The following is a 22,613-nucleotide window of genomic DNA, read 5'->3' on the forward strand; positions in this document are numbered from 1 at the left end:
TCAGATTTCAGATTCAGATTTCAGATTCAGATTTCAGATTCAGATTTCAGATTCAGATTTCAGATTCAGATTTCAGATTCAGATTTCAGATTCAGATTTCAGATTAAGATTTCAGATTCAGATTTCAGATTCAGATTTCAGATTCAGATTTCAGATTCAGATTTCAGATTCAGATTTCAGATTTCAGATTTCAGATTTCAGATTCAGATTTCAGATTTCAGATTTCAGATTCAGATTTCAGATTCAGATTTCAGATTTTTTTTTTTTTTTTTTTTTTTGGTTCAGATTTCAGATTCAGATTTCAGATTTCAGATTTCAGATTCAGATTTCGAATTCAGATTTCAGATTCAGATTTCAGATTCAGATTTCAGATTCAGATTTCAGATTCAGATTTCAGATTCAGATTTCAGATTCAGATTTCAGATTCAGATTTCAGATTCAGATTTCAGATTCAGATTTCAGATTTCAGATTCAGATTTCAGATTCAGATTTCAGATTCAGATTTCAGATTCAGATTTCAGATTCAGATTTCAGATTCAGATTTCAGATTCAGATTTCAGATTCAGATTTCAGATTCAGATTTCAGATTCAGATTTCAGATTCAGATTTCAGATTCAGATTTCAGATTCAGATTTCAGATTTCAGATTCAGATTTCAGATTCAGATTTCAGATTCAGATTTCAGATTCAGATTTCAGATTCAGATTTCAGATTCAGATTTCAGATTCAGATTTCAGATTCAGATTTCAGATTCAGATTTCAGATTCAGATTTCAGATTTCAGATTTCAGATTTCAGATTCAGATTTCAGATTCAGATTTCAGATTTCAGATTCAGATTTCAGATTTTTTTTTTTTTTTTTTATTCAGATTTCAGATTCAGATTTCAGATTCAGATTTCAGATTCAGATTTCAGATTCAGATTTCAGATTCAGATTTCAGATTCAGATTTCAGATTCAGATTTCAGATTCAGATTTCAGATTCAGATTTCAGATTCAGATTTCAGATTCAGATTTCAGATTCAGATTTCAGATTCAGATTTCAGATTTCAGATTTCAGATTTCAGATTCAGATTTCAGATTCAGATTTCAGATTTCAGATTCAGATTTCAGATTTTTTTTTTTTTTTTTTTTTATTCAGATTTCAGATTCAGATTTCAGATTCAGATTTCAGATTCAGATTTCAGATTCAGATTTCAGATTCAGATTTCAGATTCAGATTTCAGATTCAGATTTCAGATTCAGATTTCAGATTCAGATTTCAGATTCAGATTTCAGATTCAGATTTCAGATTCAGATTTCAGATTTCAGATTCAGATTTCAGATTTTTTTTTTTTTTTTTTTATTCAGATTTCAGATTCAGATTTCAGATTCAGATTTCAGATTCAGATTTCAGATTCAGATTTCAGATTCAGATTTCAGATTCAGATTTCAGATTCAGATTTCAGATTCAGATTTCAGATTCAGATTTCAGATTGAGATTTCAGATTCAGATTTCAGATTCAGATTTCAGATTCAGATTTCAGATTCAGATTTCAGATTCAGATTTCAGATTCAGATTTCAGATTCAGATTTCAGATTTCAGATTTCAGATTTCAGATTCAGATTTCAGATTCAGATTTCAGATTTCAGATTCAGATTTCAGATTTTTTTTTTTTTTTTTTTTTATTCAGATTTCAGATTCAGATTTCAGATTCAGATTTCAGATTCAGATTTCAGATTCAGATTTCAGATTCAGATTTCAGATTCAGATTTCAGATTCAGATTTCAGTTCAGATTTCAGATTCAGATTTCATATTAAGAATTCAGATTCAGATTTCAGATTTCAGATTCAGATTTCAGATTCAGATTTCAGATTTCAGATTCAGATTTCAGATTTTTTTTTTTTTTTTTTTATTCAGATTTCAGATTCAGATTTCAGATTCAGATTTCAGATTCAGATTTCAGATTCAGATTTCAGATTCAGATTTCAGATTCAGATTTCAGATTCAGATTTCAGATTCAGATTTCAGATTCAGATTTCAGATTCAGATTTCAGATTCAGATTTCAGATTCAGATTTCAGATTCAGATTTCAGATTCAGATTTCAGATTCAGATTTCAGATTCAGATTTCAGATTCAGATTTCAGATTCAGATTTCAGATTCAGATTTCAGATTCAGATTTCAGATTCAGATTTCAGATTCAGATTTCAGATTCAGATTTCAGATTCAGATTTCAGATTCAGATTTCAGATTCAGATTTCAGATTCAGATTTCAGATTCAGATTTCCGATTCAGATTTCAGATTCAGATTTCAGATTCAGATTTCAGATTCAGATTTCAGATTCAGATTTCAGATTCAGATTTCAGATTCTGATTTCAGATTCAGATTTCAGATTCAGATTTCAGATTCAGATTTCAGATTCAGATTTCAGATTCAGATTTCAGATTCAGATTTCAGATTCAGATTTCAGATTCAGATTTCAGATTCAGATTTCAGATTCAGATTTCAGATTCAGATTTCAGATTCAGATTTCAGATTCAGATTTCAGATTCAGATTTCAGATTCAGATTTCAGATTCAGATTTCAGATTCAGATTTCAGATTCAGATTTCAGATTCAGATTTCAGATTCAGATTTCAGATTCAGATTTCAGATTCAGATTTCAGATTCAGATTTCAGATTCAGATTTCAGATTCAGATTTCAGATTCAGATTTCAGATTCAGATTTCAGATTCAGATTTCAGATTCAGATTTCAGATTCAGATTTCAGATTCAGATTTCAGATTAAGATTTCAGATTCAGATTTCAGATTCAGATTTCAGATTCAGATTTCAGATTCAGATTTCAGATTCAGATTTCAGATTTCAGATTTCAGATTTCAGATTCAGATTTCAGATTTCAGATTTCAGATTCAGATTTCAGATTCAGATTTCAGATTTTTTTTTTTTTTTTTTTTTTTTGGTTCAGATTTCAGATTCAGATTTCAGATTTCAGATTTCAGATTCAGATTTCGAATTCAGATTTCAGATTCAGATTTCAGATTCAGATTTCAGATTCAGATTTCAGATTCAGATTTCAGATTCAGATTTCAGATTCAGATTTCAGATTCAGATTTCAGATTTCAGATTCAGATTTCAGATTCAGATTTCAGATTCAGATTTCAGATTCAGATTTCAGATTCAGATTTCAGATTCAGATTTCAGATTCAGATTTCAGATTCAGATTTCAGATTCAGATTTCAGATTCAGATTTCAGATTCAGATTTCAGATTCAGATTTCAGATTCAGATTTCAGATTTCAGATTCAGATTTCAGATTCAGATTTCAGATTCAGATTTCAGATTCAGATTTCAGATTCAGATTTCAGATTCAGATTTCAGATTCAGATTTCAGATTCAGATTTCAGATTTCAGATTTCAGATTTCAGATTCAGATTTCAGATTCAGATTTCAGATTTCAGATTCAGATTTCAGATTTTTTTTTTTTTTTTTTTTTTATTCAGATTTCAGATTCAGATTTCAGATTCAGATTTCAGATTCAGATTTCAGATTCAGATTTCAGATTCAGATTTCAGATTCAGATTTCAGATTCAGATTTCAGATTCAGATTTCAGATTCAGATTTCAGATTCAGATTTCAGATTTCAGATTTCAGATTCAGATTTCGAATTCAGATTTCAGATTCAGATTTCAGATTCAGATTTCAGATTCAGATTTCAGATTCAGATTTCAGATTCAGATTTCAGATTCAGATTTCAGATTCAGATTTCAGATTCAGATTTCAGATTCAGATTTCAGATTCAGATTTCAGATTCAGATTTCAGATTCAGATTTCAGATTCAGATTTCAGATTCAGATTTCAGATTCAGATTTCAGATTCAGATTTCAGATTCAGATTTCAGATTCAGATTTCAGATTCAGATTTCAGATTCAGATTTCAGATTCAGATTTCAGATTTCAGATTCAGATTCAGATTTCAGATTTAGATTTCAGATTTCAGATTCAGATTTCAGATTCAGATTTCAGATTCAGATTTCAGATTCAGATTTCAGATTCAGATTTCAGATTCAGATTTCAGATTCAGATTTCAGATTCAGATTTCAGATTCAGATTTCAGATTCAGATTTCAGATTCAGATTTCAGATTCAGATTTCAGATTCAGATTTCAGATTCAGATTTCAGATTCAGATTTCAGATTCAGATTTCAGATTCAGATTTCAGATTCAGATTTCAGATTCAGATTTCAGATTCAGATTTCAGATTCAGATTTCAGATTCAGATTTCAGATTCAGATTTCAGATTCAGATTTCAGATTCAGATTTCAGATTCAGATTTCAGATTCAGATTTCAGATTCAGATTTCAGATTCAGATTTCAGATTTCAGATTTAGATTTCAGATTCAGATTCAGATTGGAGATTCCGATTTCAGATTCAGATTTTAAATTTAGATTTCAGATTCAGATTAAGATTTAAGATTCAGATTTCAGATTCAGGTTGAGATTTCAGTTTTAATTTTTAGGTGCTTATTCAGATTCAGCTGAAAAAATCAGATTTCTAAATTAAAATTTGATATCCAGCTTTTAAATTCAGGAAAAGATTTTCAAACCAGAACTCAGATTCAGAATTCAGATTAAGATGTTAGATTTAGATTCCAAGTTTAGATTTCAGATACTATTTTCAGATTCAGATTTAAGAGTCCGATTTTAGATTATGGTTTTAGATTCAGAAATGATTTTAAATCAGTTTTGTTTCCAAAACCTTCAGATCGATTGTCTGTTTGGAAGATCATAAATTTCAAATATTCCTTCCCGTTTCACATGTCTTGAAATCAATGCAAAAAGAATTATTGCTTTCCATATTTCTCGAGCAAATACAAACCGGAACCAATTGCCAACAACGAAAATGCCACAGAAAGGTAAGAAAAAACAAAAACATATCCCGAAGGTACAAAATTCCTTCACAAACAAACAAACCCCGGGCAACGGGCACAAAGTTTGCATGGTAATAATCGAGCAAATTCAAAGCAATTTTTACCTACAACTTCCTGATTCGTAGAATGAATTGAGTCAAGCCAAAATGGCAATGATATCACAAATTGAACCATTGTCCTGATCATGCTGGCTCACCTACATATAGGCCAAATCAATTATGCTTAGGGGAGGTTATGTCGGAAAAAATGTCGTTGGTTTTATTTTTTGGTTCCAAGCAAATAGCGATGGTTGTGGGCTTTTGACACTTGACTTGAATAATCAATTTTTGACTTTGTTCTAGGAACGCTCTCATTGTCAATGGGTTTTTTTTTGATAGACAGGGCACGTTTTGAACAAGAATAGTTTTTTTCTTTTCTAGTCATTAAATTTTTTTTTCATATCTTTTCTAATATCAGATTTGAAGATTCTTGTACTTTTATTTTTTTTATTTCTTTTCAAATAAATATAGAAAAATGCGCAATACGAAAACTTCGAAGGGTGTTTCTCAAAAGTAAAGTTCATGCACTTTTGTCCTCTAGCTTCAAGGATCTCGTATGTAAGTAGATCCTTAGAGTTTTTTTTATTTTTATATCATTCGCAAATTTCCGCCTTGAAGCTAAATCTTTTATATTTTGAATTCCTTGCTTATTTATATTTTATTATCAACACACTTAATGACTGCGAAGCTTCGCTGGCGTAACTGAGAAAACAATAATAAACAATGACATAATGTTGGATCGAATCCTGATCCTTGGCCTCAAAAAACGCGTCACAAGGACTCTCCTCATTCAATCATCCCTTCAAAGTTCCACGCACGTCATTCGGGAACTGAACAAAGGATACCAGAATATGCCCATCACGATGAAAAATTCATATAACGCATAGGGATATCACGTTTGCGGTTCCAGAATTTCAATTGCCTGAAACTGACTCCGGAAGATCCCCCGTTATGACATCGCGTTTAATACAGTGCCACGTGTCGGGGTCGTCCGTAGCTCAACGACCTAATTATTGAGCATTGATATCGCCCCACCATTCACAAGGTATTCTGCTTGATATATCGATATGAGTGAAACCAAAACAAATCATACGATGGGTCACATTTTTCACACCTGGGAAATTTCACTTCATGAAATGCGGCAGGGTAAAAGTGACACGATATCGTTGCTCCTTTCGTTGGGCGAGCGTGTTTTCGAGTGTACATAGAAATGTCTCTGTGTCACACTATAGAATGGCTTATGTGTGTCAGATTTCTCATTCAGTGTTTTTTTGTATCGATAGGAAAAAGTATTTTTGATCTGCTGTTTGAAATGTTCTATTTCACTTCCCTTTTACAATTTTCTTACAATTTATTTTAAAAACAGTCACTCACACATGCACGATTCCTACAAAGTCTAGTTTTAGATCATAATTTCCTGGGGGGAGGGTATTGGAGGCCAGGGAAGGTTCCAATTATAGTTTGAGACCCCGCCCCTTCACAGGAAGATATCTCAAACTATAATAGTCTCAAACCCTTGTAACCATCGGTTCTCCTAAACTACTCAGTCTAACAAGAACCCCCCCTCTCAAGCCTCAGGGTCGACAACATTCGAAATTCGGAGTCAAGGAAACACCTCAATGCGTTGAATTCCCACTTTATTATTTCCCGAACACGGCTTGTGGAACACTTTTCTTCCCCTCAAGAGTTGTTGATTGTCCTACCTTAGGGTTATGCGAGATGACCAGCAAGGTTGCCGAAATAAATTCTGTGTTTTTGAAAAAAATAATTCTGACTTTCTGTGATTTTGCCCAAAAATTCTGTGATGCTTTCTCCTTGAATTTCCGAGAAAATTCATGAGAAATTGAGTATTTCACACATTTTTGTTGGGCAAAATCAATTACCGTTACCAATCTTATCATACTTTTCCAATTCAAAGTAAGAAATCTAAATTTAATACTGTCCAAAAAAATTAAAATTTCGGAAATCCAATAAAAATTTAAAAATTCTGTGAAATCTGTGAAAATTTAAAAATTCTGTGTTCTGTGACACAGATTCTGTGATGAAAATTTGCTCGAAATTCTGTGAAATTACAGATTTTTCTGTGATTTCGGCAACCTTGATGACCAGTGGCATATACGGCGTGAACCAGGCTTGGTCCGGAGATAGTACGATGGTCCACGAGGCGAGGGTCAGATCCGGATGCCTCGTGGGTTGTGGTCTACTTCCGACCGGTGGCGCTCTTATCTGGCCTCCAGAACACCGAAGGCTGTGCCCCGGCAGGATAACAACAACTGGACTTGGTTCTGGATAAGGCGGCAACGTTGCACCCCGCGTACCTGGTCCCACCTTGGGTGCTGAACCAGGTACGAAGATAAGTTTCTCAACATCGTAGGGGATCGTCGGTCTGCAGCCCTTACGAGTTGTGAAGTCTGCGGCGGGGTAGCACTTACGTTGGTCGGCTCCGGATCAGGTGGCTTACTCCCCTGACTAGCACTAGCTATCTCCTCAGCTCGGCAACCGGCGTACCTGGTCCCACCTTGGGTGCTAAACCAGGCACGAAGGTGAGTCTATCCACGTTGTAGGAATTCGTCAGTATAAAACACCCACGCGTGGATAATGTCCGGTCGTAAGGCGCTTGTCAGGCGGGAATTGGAATAAACGGCACCGCTCGTTGGTTGGGCCGGATGGTTGAGCACAGCACTGCCGCTCATAGCAAGTCCGTCCCATTTGCGTTTTTGTTGAAATGAGAAAAATTGCATTGAAAAATCGTAAAAAGTCTTTCGGTAATTTGGCACTTGTATGCGTTTTTAATCAAAGTAATCAACATAATCTGTCTCTGCTACGGCTAATGAAAGATTTCTGCTTTATAAAGATTATTTTTTGGTTTTGATTCTGTTGAAAATCATTTGCTGGACCTTTATGGCTGTGGGACCGACTTGCGATGATTTATGCCATATGGGACCGATTTGCGATCATTCGTTCAATGGGACAAATTTTCTTGAGGTTTTTTTCAATGTTCATCAGAACAAAATACTGAAAACAAAGTTTTCTCTTCAAACTACAGATAAAATTAAAGTGTTTCCAGCGATAAACTGAAAAATGGTGAAAACGCAAATGGAACGGACTTGCTATGAGCGGCAGAGCACCGCAAGTTAGGTTTTCCTAACTAGGAATTCGGGGTCCTGTAGGGACATGATGGGAGAAATATTTGTCATTTTAATGTGTTGCCTGGTATGGCGTTCAAAATGGCTATTACCTGGTAGTTCTTTTGCTTTATCAATTGAACTAAAGCAAGGCTGTGGTCGGCTCAAGATATCCATGCAAAGTGAGGCCGTTTCAGAGCAAGATCCTTGAGCCCATACGCAAGCTAGCGGCTTTGTATTTGTCTTTTCGTTCTTCCCACCATGCCCTATTGTATTTGTTATTGCGCTGCTAGTGCGTTTCCGATGCGCACGACTACTAGCGCCATCTCTTGCCATATTTCGGTGAGTTGACCTAAGTGTTTAGCTACCTCTGTGCACGGGATCTAATCTAGGTCTGTTTGTAGAATTCAAAAAATTAACACATGCTCATACATTATGTTTCTGGTGTTTTGTTTGACGGATGATGCTTTGATGGTATTAGCCTTATAATGTAACAATAAAAAAATCAATCATGAATGGTATGTGCAAAACAAAATCCCCTCGAACAGGAATCGAACTCGAGTCTACTGATTACCTCTCCGACACCTTACACGCAGAAAAATATATTGTGAAAATAATAAAGTTTCGACCAAAAATAATAAAATTTTTGGTTGGGAAAAAGCACAAATATATTTCTGGTAGCACTGACAAAAAATATCGATTTGCTTTAAACTTATCGTTTAATTGAAATAAAAATACACCCTTTTTAAAAGTGATCCATAATTTATTTCAAAATAATAAAATTTAGCGTAAAGATTACAACACAAATCTGGTTAAAAAATAACAAGTTTGTAATATTTGAAATTAATTAATTTTTTGGATTTGAAATGAAACAAATATATGACTGTTTATATGTGTACTTGCATTTCGGATTTTAAGTATTTTTTTTAAAGATTTCTAGCATGTTAAAAAAAAATATTGAATTTTAATTGAAATTTTTCAAAATCTTACAAAATTATAAAATTTTTCTCGATCGGACGACCTGGATCTGAGCCAGACAGTTCTTGGTGCCGACGGGCGGGCACGACCGCGACCAAACCGCGAGCTTTCTTGAGCAGGCGAGCATCCTAACGGCTGTCATCGGGAAGGCCGTGGACGGTTTGCTCTTCGCCTTACCAGATGCGCGGAAAAAAGACGAAGGTTTCTACGACCTGGACGAGCCCGAAGAGTTCACCGACGGCCAACACCTACGTCAAGAACGCCAAACGGGAGCCTGATATTGCTCGATCGAATCCAGCAGCTCGATTGCATTGATGAGTAGCAGTCTGAGGAAACTGGAAAGGGTAGGCGGCACGTTTTGGGTCGAATCATCTGGAACAGAAATAAAAAAAAAATGATGAAAAAATGAATTCTCAGCGAAATGATGTTCCCCCAGCCGTTTTTGATCAGCTTTAAGGATAGAAAGGAACTTAGAAACCTACCTTAAAAGCTGCTGCGTTGGTTCTGTACCCTTGCCAAAGCCTTCTCGACGGTTTTGCCCGTGTTTGTTGTTCCGATGATATGAAAGCTTTGATGAAATTTTCATCACTTTTTTTTCTTTTATCAACTTATCGTTTTTAGTTACACTTTTAGCCAATAAACCCAATTTTGGTTTTAAAATAAACCATAGTTTAATTTGATGCCATAAAAAATGAGCGTGTAAAAATAACAAAATTTTTCGATTATCTATATTCCAAATTTTTGTGAAAGCTATCCATAAATCTGCTTTCAAAATACAAAATAAAATAACAAAACGTTTTATTGAAACCATTCCCCATTCTTTTTCTGCGTGTACTAATAGGCCAAATCGACAGACGAAACAAGCCAAGCTGTAGCTCTATTATTCAGTTGACTTCATCGAGTTGAATTCGCTGCAAGATTTCCCGGCAGAAAATGCTCATTATGCCTTCATTGATAGTGCTCTGTTCGCCTCTAGTGAACAAATTAAAGTAAAAAAGCGTTTTAAAATTGATTGAAGTGAAAAATCAAAAAATTTATGATGTTGAAAATTGAGAAACAATGTGTAGATCATGTTGCGGTGCATACATTTCAGATCAAGATGATTTAAAGGTCATAAAAGCTTATTTAGTGGTGCTCAAAAATTATAATATTTTCGTCACTTGAGAACCTAGCTGGTTATTATTTAATATTTCTGTAAAGATGAAAGGGATATTTCTTTTTTGGTGAAAAATTAATACTATGGATAGTACGAAACAAGTCCTTATGACAAATACGTAGGGGAGAGTGGGGTATCGTGGGCCATGGGGAAACGTGGGCCACTTTTAATATCTCAGATGTGTGTAGAGATAAAAATCTCAAACCAACTGTCATCGTCGTCGCTTTGCGTGAGCATATATTTCTATATGTTGTTGACTGAATACGCATCATCTGCTTCTTTTATTTATCAAGCTAAAAAAAGTTAGAAAAATTTACTTACATAATTAAAAAACACTCGCTAATTTCATTGATGGGGAACCTAAAGTGCATAACAAAAATATGCTCATACGCTTATGATCTTAGTTTTGTCATGATCTTTCACGTGGAAAAGGAATTTTTGATGAAACATCAATAAGTCACACAAACGCAACCAATTTGCAAATCATAGCTTGTGGGGAATCGTGGGCCACACATCTTGAATCACCTATATTTTTATGTTTTTATACAAATTCAGAACTTAAAATACGTTTTTCCTATCTGTAAGGTTTTTTTATGCCAAATGAAGAGTTATGACAAATATTTTGTCCATCCTATATAAGAAATTTTGCCAAAACGTTCGCGAGCCAGGTTTTGGAATCTATGCGACCATACACAGCTCTCTTTTTTATTTCATCATCTGAAATTGCTTTAAATTAACGAAATGAATTAGGAAATTACAGTTTTGGGTCATCTCATAAACTTTGCATGTTATTTGGTAAATTTGAATTTGGTGGCCCACGATTCCCCACCATTTTTCAAAATCCAAAAAATATTGGTTTTTTTCAAACAGTCAGAATTTGGAGAAAATAACTTATTAAAAATTAAAAAAAAATACTTCATGATACCTTGAAAATGTAGAAAATCATACCATTTTTTATTTTCATTTTATCTTTTATAATGAAGAAGTTATGGAACAACGAAAAAAAGTGGCCCATGATTCCCCACTCTCCCATACTTATGTAGAAAAAAGGAGTGCTCGTTATGCTCTCATCTCCCCTACGTTTTTATAATAACTCGAGAAATGATCGAGCAAGTTTGGGGTACGAAAAATGTTTTCTTGATTATTAAACAGGGGGTCTCTCATAATTTTATTTTAAATGGCTTGGAAAGTGATCAAGCAAATGGAATATTGTACAAGTAAAACATTTATGGTGGTAGAATTAAGGAAGTTATGAATACATAAATACAGAGTCTAAATTGTAGATACAAAATAATGATTGGAAAACAAATTTTAGGACAAGTTTTGAAAACAGAAAACAATAATTAAGAAAATTGTTCAATTTTCATCAATTTTAGAAGATGTAGCAAAGCACACTTTGTCAGCTAGGACATAATATTTAGATTTTATTACATGGATCATGTTATTATTCCTTTTTTTCCGTACTTCGGAGTCCATGTTTTCAGGCGTGGCTGTTTAGAACGAATTCAACTCGCCAGTAGTGGTTGCTACTCCGTGATTGACCGAGGCCATCAATTTTATGCAAAGGTCAAAAGAATGGTGCTTGGGATTTTTTGACACAATTTTTTGTTCTAGGTATGGTATAGCTCAAGAACAAATCAAGGAAGTGAAATCAAATCTGGTATGTCGTGTAGTTTTAGAGTACGAGCTAGTTTGGACATAAAATTAAATGTCAAAAGGGTCCACTGAAAGCGAAATAACATTGCTAACCTTTTGTAAACCATTTTTGGGTTATGGTTATTTCTACAAACTTCTGTATTTTGACAAAATACACAACGTTGCTGAACAAGTCAGGGTTCGGCAATTTCATTTTGTGGAGATACGATCAAATTAAATTAATTAGCTTGAAAAAACAGTTTTTTTTTATTTGGAATTATATCTGTAAGACAAAACGAAAGCAGTCTTCGGAATAAAGTAAAAACACGTCAAGAAAGCATTCCGTGTACCTGCTTTTTTTAGAATAATTTCAGGGTTCAATTTTTTATCGAAATGCGCACATTTTCACTCCATCAACCTACACAGTAAATTTTTGTCTCGATTTCCAGCAAAAAAATTGCTTGAAAAATCAGCAATCTGTTTTCAAATTGCTGGACTTTCCAGTAATTGATCTAGTTTGCTGGAAAATCACCAATCGAGTTGTCGAATTGGAGTCTGTTTGTTTTCGTACGCTGAAGCAAGGTGAGACTGTATTTTACGAATTTTGGTTAGATTAATATATTTATTTTATTTTCCTCTATATTCTAGCAACCAGGCATCAAGTCAAGAGTAAGTTTTTATTGTACAGCTTGATATTCCATAGAAGATACTAATCAAAACTATGGGAATAAATAAATCCCTTATTGAAAATGGGAGAAAATAGTTGTATTTATTGCTAATTATGTGCACAGCCAATATTAAAATTTAATATTGAATTGAAATATAAAGTTGATACTAAATACTGCCGGTTGTGTTGGTAAAATTAGCTGGTTTCCAGCAATCAAGATTGCTGATTTTTCAGCAATTTGAATTGCTGGTTTTATAACAAAAAAAATTGCTGTGTATGAGGATTTCTTTTTGATAATGAAAAGAATTATTTCCTCATAAAATTTGTGCGAAAATCGGTGTTACCTGGGGCGATTTGAATGTTTGAATAATTTTTTAGTCTGATTTTTAAATTTCTAAGTAAAAAACGGCAAACAATTTTGATTTTTGTGATTAAAAGATATTGGAATTTCATTTTCGATACTAGTTTTCTATCTACCTTATTTCTCGTGTTGATTAGAAAAAAAAAATGAAAACCACTGTATCTTGAAACGATAAATGAGGCGTGCAAAAAGATGAGACGTGAGAAATGAGACGTGAAAGGTAAATCATGAAACCGGTCTTACACTTCACAAATCTCACCTCTCACCTCTTACGTCCCATGGCTCACTAAACACTTCTCAAATCTCACGCATCACTTCTCTTTGCTAACGTCTCATTTCTCACTTCGTACGTCTTACGTCTCACATCTCACGTCTCGTTGCTCACTTCTCACGTCTTTCGTTTCACTTTTCACGCACCATTCTTTACGTTTGACGTCTCACTTCTTACATCTTATGTCCCCCGTCTCAGGAACCACTTCTTAATTCTCACGTCTCATGTAACACTACTCACAACTCACGTTTAATTTCCCTCGCCTCACGTGTCGCGCCTTAGGTTTAAGTCCTATGTCTCAGGACTCGCTTAGGTCACAAGTTTCATTTCTCTGGTCTTATGTTTCAGGAGTCATGTCTCATTAGACTGAGTCGATTTGGAGTCGTTTTTGAATTTCTCAAACCCTGGGGTCAAAAAAGCTTCGTTTTGGTGCAAAACTCATTCATGATTTTTTGCAGAATTTTCAAGTAACATTTACATGAGTAAATTTGAACTTTTAGGTTTGTATGGGAAAATTGAATACTTTTTACTGGAAAATCAACATCATTTTTGTTTCTTCTGTGGAACGAAGCCTGCTTATGGTTTTTGTTCTAATTTATAAATTCTTGAAAGGATATTTACCGCCGCACAACTTTGTCCAAGACCGTAACTTCGTATTTTATGAGGCAAAAAAGTTATTAGCTGTTTAACAGAGCTATGTCTTTTGGCATTGATAAACAATGAATTCAATTGACATCACTGCTGGTGTCTCGCGAAGTATTGCATGGAAAGTAGTAATGCAATACCTCGCAAGACATCCACAAGTTATGTCAATTGAATTTATCATTTTTGCAACCAAAACAAATTAGAAGCAAGGTTTTAGAAATTCAAAAATGACCTTAAATAGACTCAGTCTGATAAGACATGACACCTGACATGAGACTTGTGACCTAAGCGAGACCTGAAACATAGGACTTAAACCTGAGGCATTACACATGACGCGCAACACGTGAGGCAAGGGAAATGAAACATGAGTTGTCAGAAGTGTCACACGTGAGAAGTAAGAATTATTCGTGAGACGTGAAACGTATAGAATGATGAGTAAAAAGTGAAACGAAAGACGTGAGAAGTGAGCAACAAGACATGAGATGTGAGACGTATGACGCCCGGAGTGACAAATAAGACATTAGCAAAGCGAAGTGAGGCGTGAGATTTGAGAAGTGTTATTGAGACATGGGGCTTGAGAGGTGAGAGGTGAGATTTGTGAAGTGGGTCATAGAAACGGTTTCATACCTTACTTTTCACGTCTCATTTCTCACGTCTGACTCCACACGTCTCACGTCTCACTCCACACGTCTCACTTATAACTTCTAATGATTTGAGACTCAGGTATCAAGATTCATGTCTATTTTTTTTTGTGATGGTCCCACAGGCCCATTTGGGACCTTCCTCCACCCCATACGCATCTTTAGAAGTGGGAGGGACAGTTTATCCTTAGGACAATATACATTGTTTACTTTATTTTATCAATTTCTGTACGACTTTTTCGTCTAACTCCCGCGTATCTCCATCGCCGTACTATTTCTATCTGATGCTTCGTCAGAATTTCATCACTATTGAATTTACTGCCAGGTTCTTAAAAGTGTTTAAGTTTGGACTGTTTTTGATGCTTCGCGGTAGGTTGTTATACATTTTCAGTCCGTTATAGAACACAGAACGTTTGGTCATCTCTTTTTTCGAGTTTGGTAATCTAAAATCATGTGCTCTTCTTGTATTTTATCCGTGTACATCAATTCCGTACTGCAGACGGTCTGATAGATAAGCTGGAAGCAATCCTTTAATCATTTTGTAGATAAAAATCAAACTGTTATAAGCAATCCTTTGCTTGACTGACAACCATTGCAGCATATCAAGCATTAAAGAACTAGGAGTATATCTGTTGCTTCGTATAACTACTCGCATTATTTTGTTTTGTATTCTTTGCAGCCGCTTTGTTTGTGTTTCTGATGCATGAAGCAATATCGTAGCACAATAATCAAAATGTGGCATAATAACAGATTTCACGTAAGTTATTTTTGACCAAGTCATATAATCTATTTATTCGACAAAGTACACCATATTTATGAAGTCTATGGTCTCATGTCTCAAATCTCAAAACTTAGGTCACAAATCTTTGCTTCAGATTTCAGTTCTCAAGTCTCATGTATTTGGTTTCAGTTCTCGTGTCTCACTTTTAAGGCCTCAAACCTAAGCTGTGGTAACATCTCCCAGGGTCCTTCGAATGAATTCTGGACGTAGTGCCACTAGATTAGTACAGTATTTCAACATTTCTAGTTCTTTGTAAGAACCTGAACGATAAACTTCAGACAAAGCCATAAAAGATCCAAATTGAACCCTTTGAAACTTTCAGAAAAAGCAAAAAAGGTTATAAATATCAGAGGCACTGCTAACGAAGACCGTTGTAGGAAGGTTGAAAAACATTGTTTTTACTAACAGGAAATTATTTACCGCACAGCAGACCCACAAAATTTGGTTGCCAGAAAGATCACGAGTCCATGCAGACAAATTTATGTTTACCCGGCGACAAAAACCTGCATCGGTAATTGTTTGAATTGAAATCGCCCGTGATTGTCGTACACTGTTGGGTTTTGTCGATTAACCCTCATCCGTCCCAGACATTTTTACCCGTTACAGTCCCTGGAGTGTCAATTTTACACCCCTGACTCAAACCAATACATCTCTCTTGTTTTCAAACCGAATTTCACAAAATTTATAGTTTGGGAAATCTCGTCATGTAACTCGAATATTTTTACCGGAATTATTTACATTCAACACTTAAGTTTTCCGTTGTTAAAAGTCTAAGTTTCTCTTTTTTTTATATTTTGAACATTGACTGCTTCGCTCATATTTTTGACACGGAAGGCATTCGCGCCCCCGCTCAAAAATATGAGGGAAGGCGGGGGGTTAAACCCGCCAACTGTGGATGATGAGAATGTCATCAAAGAGAATGAATCTGATGCTGGTCCTTCAGGTATTAATCTTTCTCGGATGGATGATAATTCTGCATCATCCACAGTTGAGAGTAGAGAAACCCGTCTCCGAACCTACACAGATGGTTCAACTTTTACTGGGCCTTGGGTGGTTTTTATCCGGCCCAAAAAAAACGGTAAACAGCTCAACGTGGTACAGATCACCAAAGATCTGGCGAGGTGGACTTCCGTGGCCAGTATATCAAAGGTGCGACCAAATAAACTGCGCGTTGTAGTGGCCAACCGGAAAGCTGCTAATGAAATTGCTACCAGCAATTTCATAAATTTAGAATACCATGTTTACATTCCGTCTCGAGACGTAGAGATCGAGGGTGTAATCACGGAAATGAGTCTGAAAGCTGATTACGCGGAATCCAACGGCGTTGGTAAGTTTAAGAGCCTTGATTCGGCTTCGGTCGAAATCTTGGAATGCCGCCAACTCAGTACTGCCACCGTCGTGAATGGAAACAAAGTGTACTCACCTTCAGACTCATTTCGTGTTACCTTTGCGGGTACCGCCCTCCCTAATTACGTCTTGATTGACGGAATTTTAAGGCTGCCTGTGCGGCTCTTTGTGCCTCGACCGATGCAATGTAAAAATTGCATAAAATTGGGACACACAGCGTCACACTGCTGCAACAAGACGCGTTGTTCCAACTGCGGGGAGACTCATGGGGAAGGAGCGTGCTCAGCAATAGTACAGAAATGTGTCTATTGCGGAGGCTCACCCCATGATATCTCCTTGTGTGAGGCATTTAAGAGTCGCTGGGATAGTCAAAAGCGCTCTTTAAAAGAACGGTCAAAACGTTCTTATGCCGCCATGTTAAAGGGCGCGGCGCCTCCGATCCAATCTCAGTCCTCCAACATTTTTTCAGTGCTGCCAGTTGACAGTGACGACACTGACTCCACTGATCAAGATCACCCAATTCTTTTTGTTGCTAACTCCAGAAAACGAACCAAACCTGCTCCCAAGACTCCTCAAATTCCAAAAAAAGTTTCTACATTTAGCTCCCAAATTGATATAAGACAAAAACCGATAACTTCTGCAAAAGAAAATGTTGTCCCTCCAGGATTTTCCGTAAAGTTTGCATCCCAAAACAAATCTGAAGTACCGGAGACTTCTAAAACTCCAAAATCCAATGTACCTTTTTCAGACCCAACTGCTCAATCGGGACTGTTCAAGTTGTCTGATATCTTAAATGGAATTTTTACTTCTTTCAATGTATCTGAATCGATCAGAGGCATTGTGACTTCAATGCTACCTGTGGTGAAGACATTTTTGAAGCAATTGATGCAAACTTGGCCCCTTCTTTCAGTATTTATCTCTCTTGATGGCTAATTTACACCGAGAGGTCGGAGATATCACTGTTCTACAGTGGAATTGCCGTAGTCTTATCCCTAAACTGGATCCGTTCAAATTTCTTCTTCATGAAACTAGTTGCGATATTTTTGCCCTTTCTGAAACATGGCTTTCTTCTCAATCAAACATCTCATTCCACAATTTCAACATTATTCGTTTGGATCGCAACGATTCTTATGGAGGGGTGCTTTTGGGGATCAATAAGCACCACTCTTTTTATAGAATCCACCTCCCTTTGTCGGGAGGAATTGAAGCTGTTGCTTGTCATACAACTATAAGAGGTAAGGACTTGTGCATTGTGAGTTTGTACTGGCCTCAGAGAGTTACAGTGAATCGAAATCACCTAGAAGACCTGTGCTCAGTGTTACCTGAGCCAAGGTTGATCTTGGGTGACTTTAATTCACATGGGACTGTCTGGGGGGAGCAAATTGACAATAGTCGTTCTACTTTTATCTATGACATTTGTGACAGTTTCAATTTAACAATTTTGAACACGGGTGAAAAAACACGAGTACCTAAACCTCCTGCAAGACAAAGTGCAATTGACCTCTCACTATGCTCAAATTCACTATCATTGGATTGCCAGTGGAAGGTAATCCCTGATCCCAATGGTAGTGACCACTTGCCTATCAAAATTACAATCACCAATGGGGTCAACACTTCAAATTCAACAAATATGGCATATGACCTCACAAGAAACATCGATTGGAAAAAGTACTCGGACGCAGTCGTTTCAGCCATTCGTTCTGTGGATGTTTTACCTCCTTTAGAGGAATACAGCTTTCTTGCTCGATTGATTTATGATAGTGCTGTAAAATCTCAAACGAAACCCATCCCAAATCCATCTGTTCGTCGAAGGCCTCCTAATCCATGGTGGGACAGTCAGTGTACCAAACTTTACGTGGACAAATCGAACGCTTTTAAAGTTTTTCGAAAACACGGAACCCTGGATAACTTCAACACGTATTTTTCTCTTGAGAAACAATTCAAAAACCTGATCAAGGGGAAAAACGTGCGCATTGGAGTAATTTTGTGGGAGGTTTATCGCGGGAAACATCCTTAAGCACTTTGTGGAATGTGGCACGTAGCATGCGTAATCGTTCTTCCACGAACGAAATTGAAGAACATTCGCATAAATGGATTTTCAACTTCGCGCGGAAAATCTGTCCAGATTCCACACCTGTGCAAAAAATCATCCGAAGTGTGCCTCCGAATAGATGCGATCTGGATTCTGGCTTTTCGATGGTAGAATTCTCACTTGCTCTCCTTTCTTGTAACAATTCATCTCCAGGAGTTGATAAAATAAAATTTAACTTGTTGAAAAACCTTCCTGATGCCGCAAAATTTCGCTTGTTAAATTAATTCAATCAATTCTTAGAGTTTAACATTGTTCCCGAAGATTGGAGACAAGTGAGAGTTATTGCTATCCAAAAGCCTGGAAAACCTGCGTCTGATTTTAATTCGTACCGTCCGATAGCGATGTTGTCTTGCATAAGGAAATTGATGGAGAAAATGATTTTGTTCCGATTGGATAAATGGGTGGAAACAAATGGTCTCCTTTCAGATACTCAATTTGGGTTTCGCAGGGGCAAAGGGACAAACGATTGTCTTGCTTTGCTGTCTTCAGAGATACAAATGGCGTATGCAAAACGTGAGCAAATGGCATCAGTGTTTCTTGACATAAAAGGAGCTTTTGATGCAGTCTCAATAGAGGTTTTGTCAGACAAGTTGCATTCCCGGGGTCTGCCTCCTCTATTGAACAACATCTTATACAGCTTGCTTTGTGAGAAACATCTGAACTTTGCTCACGGAGATCTTGCAATTAAAAGGATCTCTTATATGGGCCTCCCGCAAGGTTCATGTTTGAGTCCACTGTTGTATAACTTCTACGTAAGCGACATCGACAGTTGTCTCTCTGAAGGCTGCACTTTAAGACAACTTGCAGATGATGGTGTAGTATCTGTTACAGGAGCTACAGAGTCTCATCTGCTCGGGCCTTTACAAGATACTTTAGACAGATTGTCAACCTGGGCTTTGGGGCTTGGGATTGAGTTTTCTCCACAGAAAACGGAGATGGTTGTTTTCTCTAGAAAGCGTAGACCTGCTCAGCCTCAGCTTCAGCTTCTAGGCAGAACGATCACTCAATCGAGGTGTTTTAAGTATCTTGGGGTTTGGTTTGATTCCAAGTGCACCTGGAAAGCTCACATTGAGTTTCTGAAAGGAAAATGTCAGCAAAGAGTTAATTTTCTCCGCTCAATTACCGGCACCTGGTGGGGAGCTCATCCAGAAGATTTAATAAAGCTATATCGAACCACTATTCTTTCAGTGATGGAGTATGGCAGCTTCTGTTTCCAATCGGCTGCCAAAACTCATCTCATCAAACTCGAGCGTATTCAATACCGTTGTCTCCGTATCGCTTTAGGTTGTATGCCTTCAACTCATTACATGAGCCTTGAAGTTTTGGCAGGCATACTACCACTGAAAGATCGATTCAATTTATTATCACTCCGGTTCCTCATCAGGTGTGAGGTCATGAACCCATTGGTGATTGTAAATTTTGAATGGCTACTTGAGCAAAATCTTCAAACTAGATTTATGTCTATATACCATATCTTCATGTCAATGCAGGTTAACCCTTCTTCGTACTGCCCAACTTGTGTTTGCAGCCCAGACTACGACAATTCTTCTGTCCAGTTTGATTTGTCTATGCAGCAGGAAATTCGTGGAATCCCGGTCTCGCATCGTCCTCTTCTGATTCCAAGAATTTTCGAAGCTAAATATAGACACGTCGATGCTGATAAAATGTACTTTACCGATGGATCACTTATTGAGGAAACAACGGGATTTGGAGTGTTCAACGAAATATTTAGCGCCTCTCACAGTCTCCAGTCACCATGCTCTGTATATGTAGCGGAGTTAGCAGCTATTCACTGCGCTTTGGACAGTGTCACTTCCCGGACAGTTGGACACTACTATATTGTAACGGATAGTCTGAGCTCTGTTGAAGCAATCCATTCAATAAAACCGGGAAAGCACTCGCCATTTTTCCTCGAGAAAATACGGAATAATTTGAGTGCTTTATCAAAACGTCGCTTTACCATCACCTTTGTTTGGGTTCCCTCTCATTGCTCGATAGTGGGCAATGAGAAGGCAGACTCTCTGGCAAAGGTGGGGGCGATGGAAGGCGACACGTATCCACGTGAAATCGTCTTCAACGAATTTTACTATTTGGTTCGAAGAAACTCTATTGTCAACTGGCAGCGCAAATGGGACGAGGATGAGTTGGGTCGGTGGCTCCACTCGATTGTCCCAAAGGTAAGCCTTAAACCCTGGTTTAATAGATTGGACCTGAAACGGGATTTTATTCGTTTATTTTCCCGTCTCATGTCCAATCATTCTTCTTAGACGCGGTACTCTATCGTTTTGAAATTGCTGGCAGCAATTTGTGTGGTTGCGGCAAAGGTTACCATGACATTGAGCATATTGTTTGGTCGTGTGAGGTCCACCTTTTCGCCAGAACGAATTTAATAGACTCCCTTCGGGCCCGAGGAAAATCATCTAACGTTCCAGTGAGAGATGTACTAGCTGTGCTAGATTTGGACTACATGTTTGAAATCTACTCTTTTCTAAAAGCTATCGATCTGCGTCTATAATTCTATTTTATTTTAATTTTTCCCTTTCTATCTTCTTTTTTCTTCTAAAAAAAAGTGCTAAGCTAAGAAAAAGATTGTAAAAACAAAAAAAAGCGAGTTTGGCTCTTTGAAACTTAATTGTATGAGCCGTTTCAAATAAAGAATTATAAAAAAAAAAAGAAAAAAATCCGAAAAAACATTCTTCAGAAAAAGACTGTAGATCAGCTATACGGAAAAACTTTACTTAGTGTTCAAGAAAGCTGAAGAAAAGAACATTACGTTGCACACAAGGATATATTTTTTTGATTTTTTTAAGATCATGACCATAAAAAATGTAAAAAAGTAATGTAAAATCTGTACTTTTCAATCAATGAACCGTCAAAATTGATTAAATCACACCAGATAAATTTTGAAAAGTTGACGTGATTTGACACATTTTTGCATTTTTAGATTGTCAATATACGAAACACAAAACTTTTGATGCATTTTCAACGGCAGTTGTTTTCGAACTTTTTTGGTCCATTTGCAATTTCTCAGATTTTTTGTAAAGTATCGCAATGTAATGTAATTACTCCACTAGAATCAGTGTGAAATTGGCTTTCTGGAGAATATAAATTTAATACGAAAATCTGCGTTAATATACTCAAAATCCAGTGCATATTTTAATGCACGAAAATCTAAAAAAATACAAATTTTCAGCTACCTTTGAAAATTTGTCAAAATTCTCTGTTTCGTCTTAAGACGATCTAAAAATGCAAAAATGTGCCGAGTTACGTAAGCTTTTCAATCCCCTATTCTAATTTTTTTTGGTGTGACTTCAACAATTTTGACGGTTCATTGATTGAAAATTACGGTTTTTACACCACTTTTTTACATGTTTTTGTGGACATGATATTAAAAAATTTAAAATATTTATGTGCAACGTATAGCTTCTGACTTCAGCTTTCTTAAACACTAAAAACTTTTTTCTGAGCTTTCCGTAGCTGATCTACAGTCTTTTTTTTCTGAAGCATGTTTTTCGGATATTTTTTCTTAGACTTTGAATGACGGAAAACAGAAGAGTTGTAGCTGAATATTGTTAAAAAAATATTTGAGTTACATTACGAGGTTTCCAAAACTATAAATCATGTAAAAATCGGTTCAGAAACAAAAGAGATATAGCGGTTTTAACGAGGAGTGTAAAGTTGACACTAAAGGTCTGATTAGGAATTTTTTCCTGGGCTTTCAGGGTGCATCCATAAAAATAGTAATGATGCAAAATTAAAGATATTAAGAATTCATTGAGGGTCCCAGAAGAAGTTGTATTATTTGGATGCACCCGAAGCAAACTCCCAATAGTGTCATATTGACACTCAAGAGCGGATTAGGGTTAAGGAGTGAAGATGCTCTAAAAAACGTTGAAGAACTTAGAGATCTTCGTTTTTAAGCAAATTAAAGAGACCTGCGAAAGCGATATCAAATTAGTTTCAACTTAC

General features: G+C 36.2%; 1 protein-coding gene across 2 annotated transcripts in view; it reads right to left on the bottom strand.

Annotated features, from left to right (window-relative positions):
- The window catches only part of LOC129748451 (tubulin glycylase 3B-like), a 41,939-nt gene that overhangs the window by 17,839 nt on the left and 1,487 nt on the right, over nucleotides 1-22,613 (bottom strand). The window lies entirely within an intron of this gene.

This window comes from Uranotaenia lowii, chromosome 2 (assembly GCF_029784155.1).
Source record: "Uranotaenia lowii strain MFRU-FL chromosome 2, ASM2978415v1, whole genome shotgun sequence".
NCBI lineage: Eukaryota > Metazoa > Arthropoda > Insecta > Diptera > Culicidae > Uranotaenia > Uranotaenia lowii.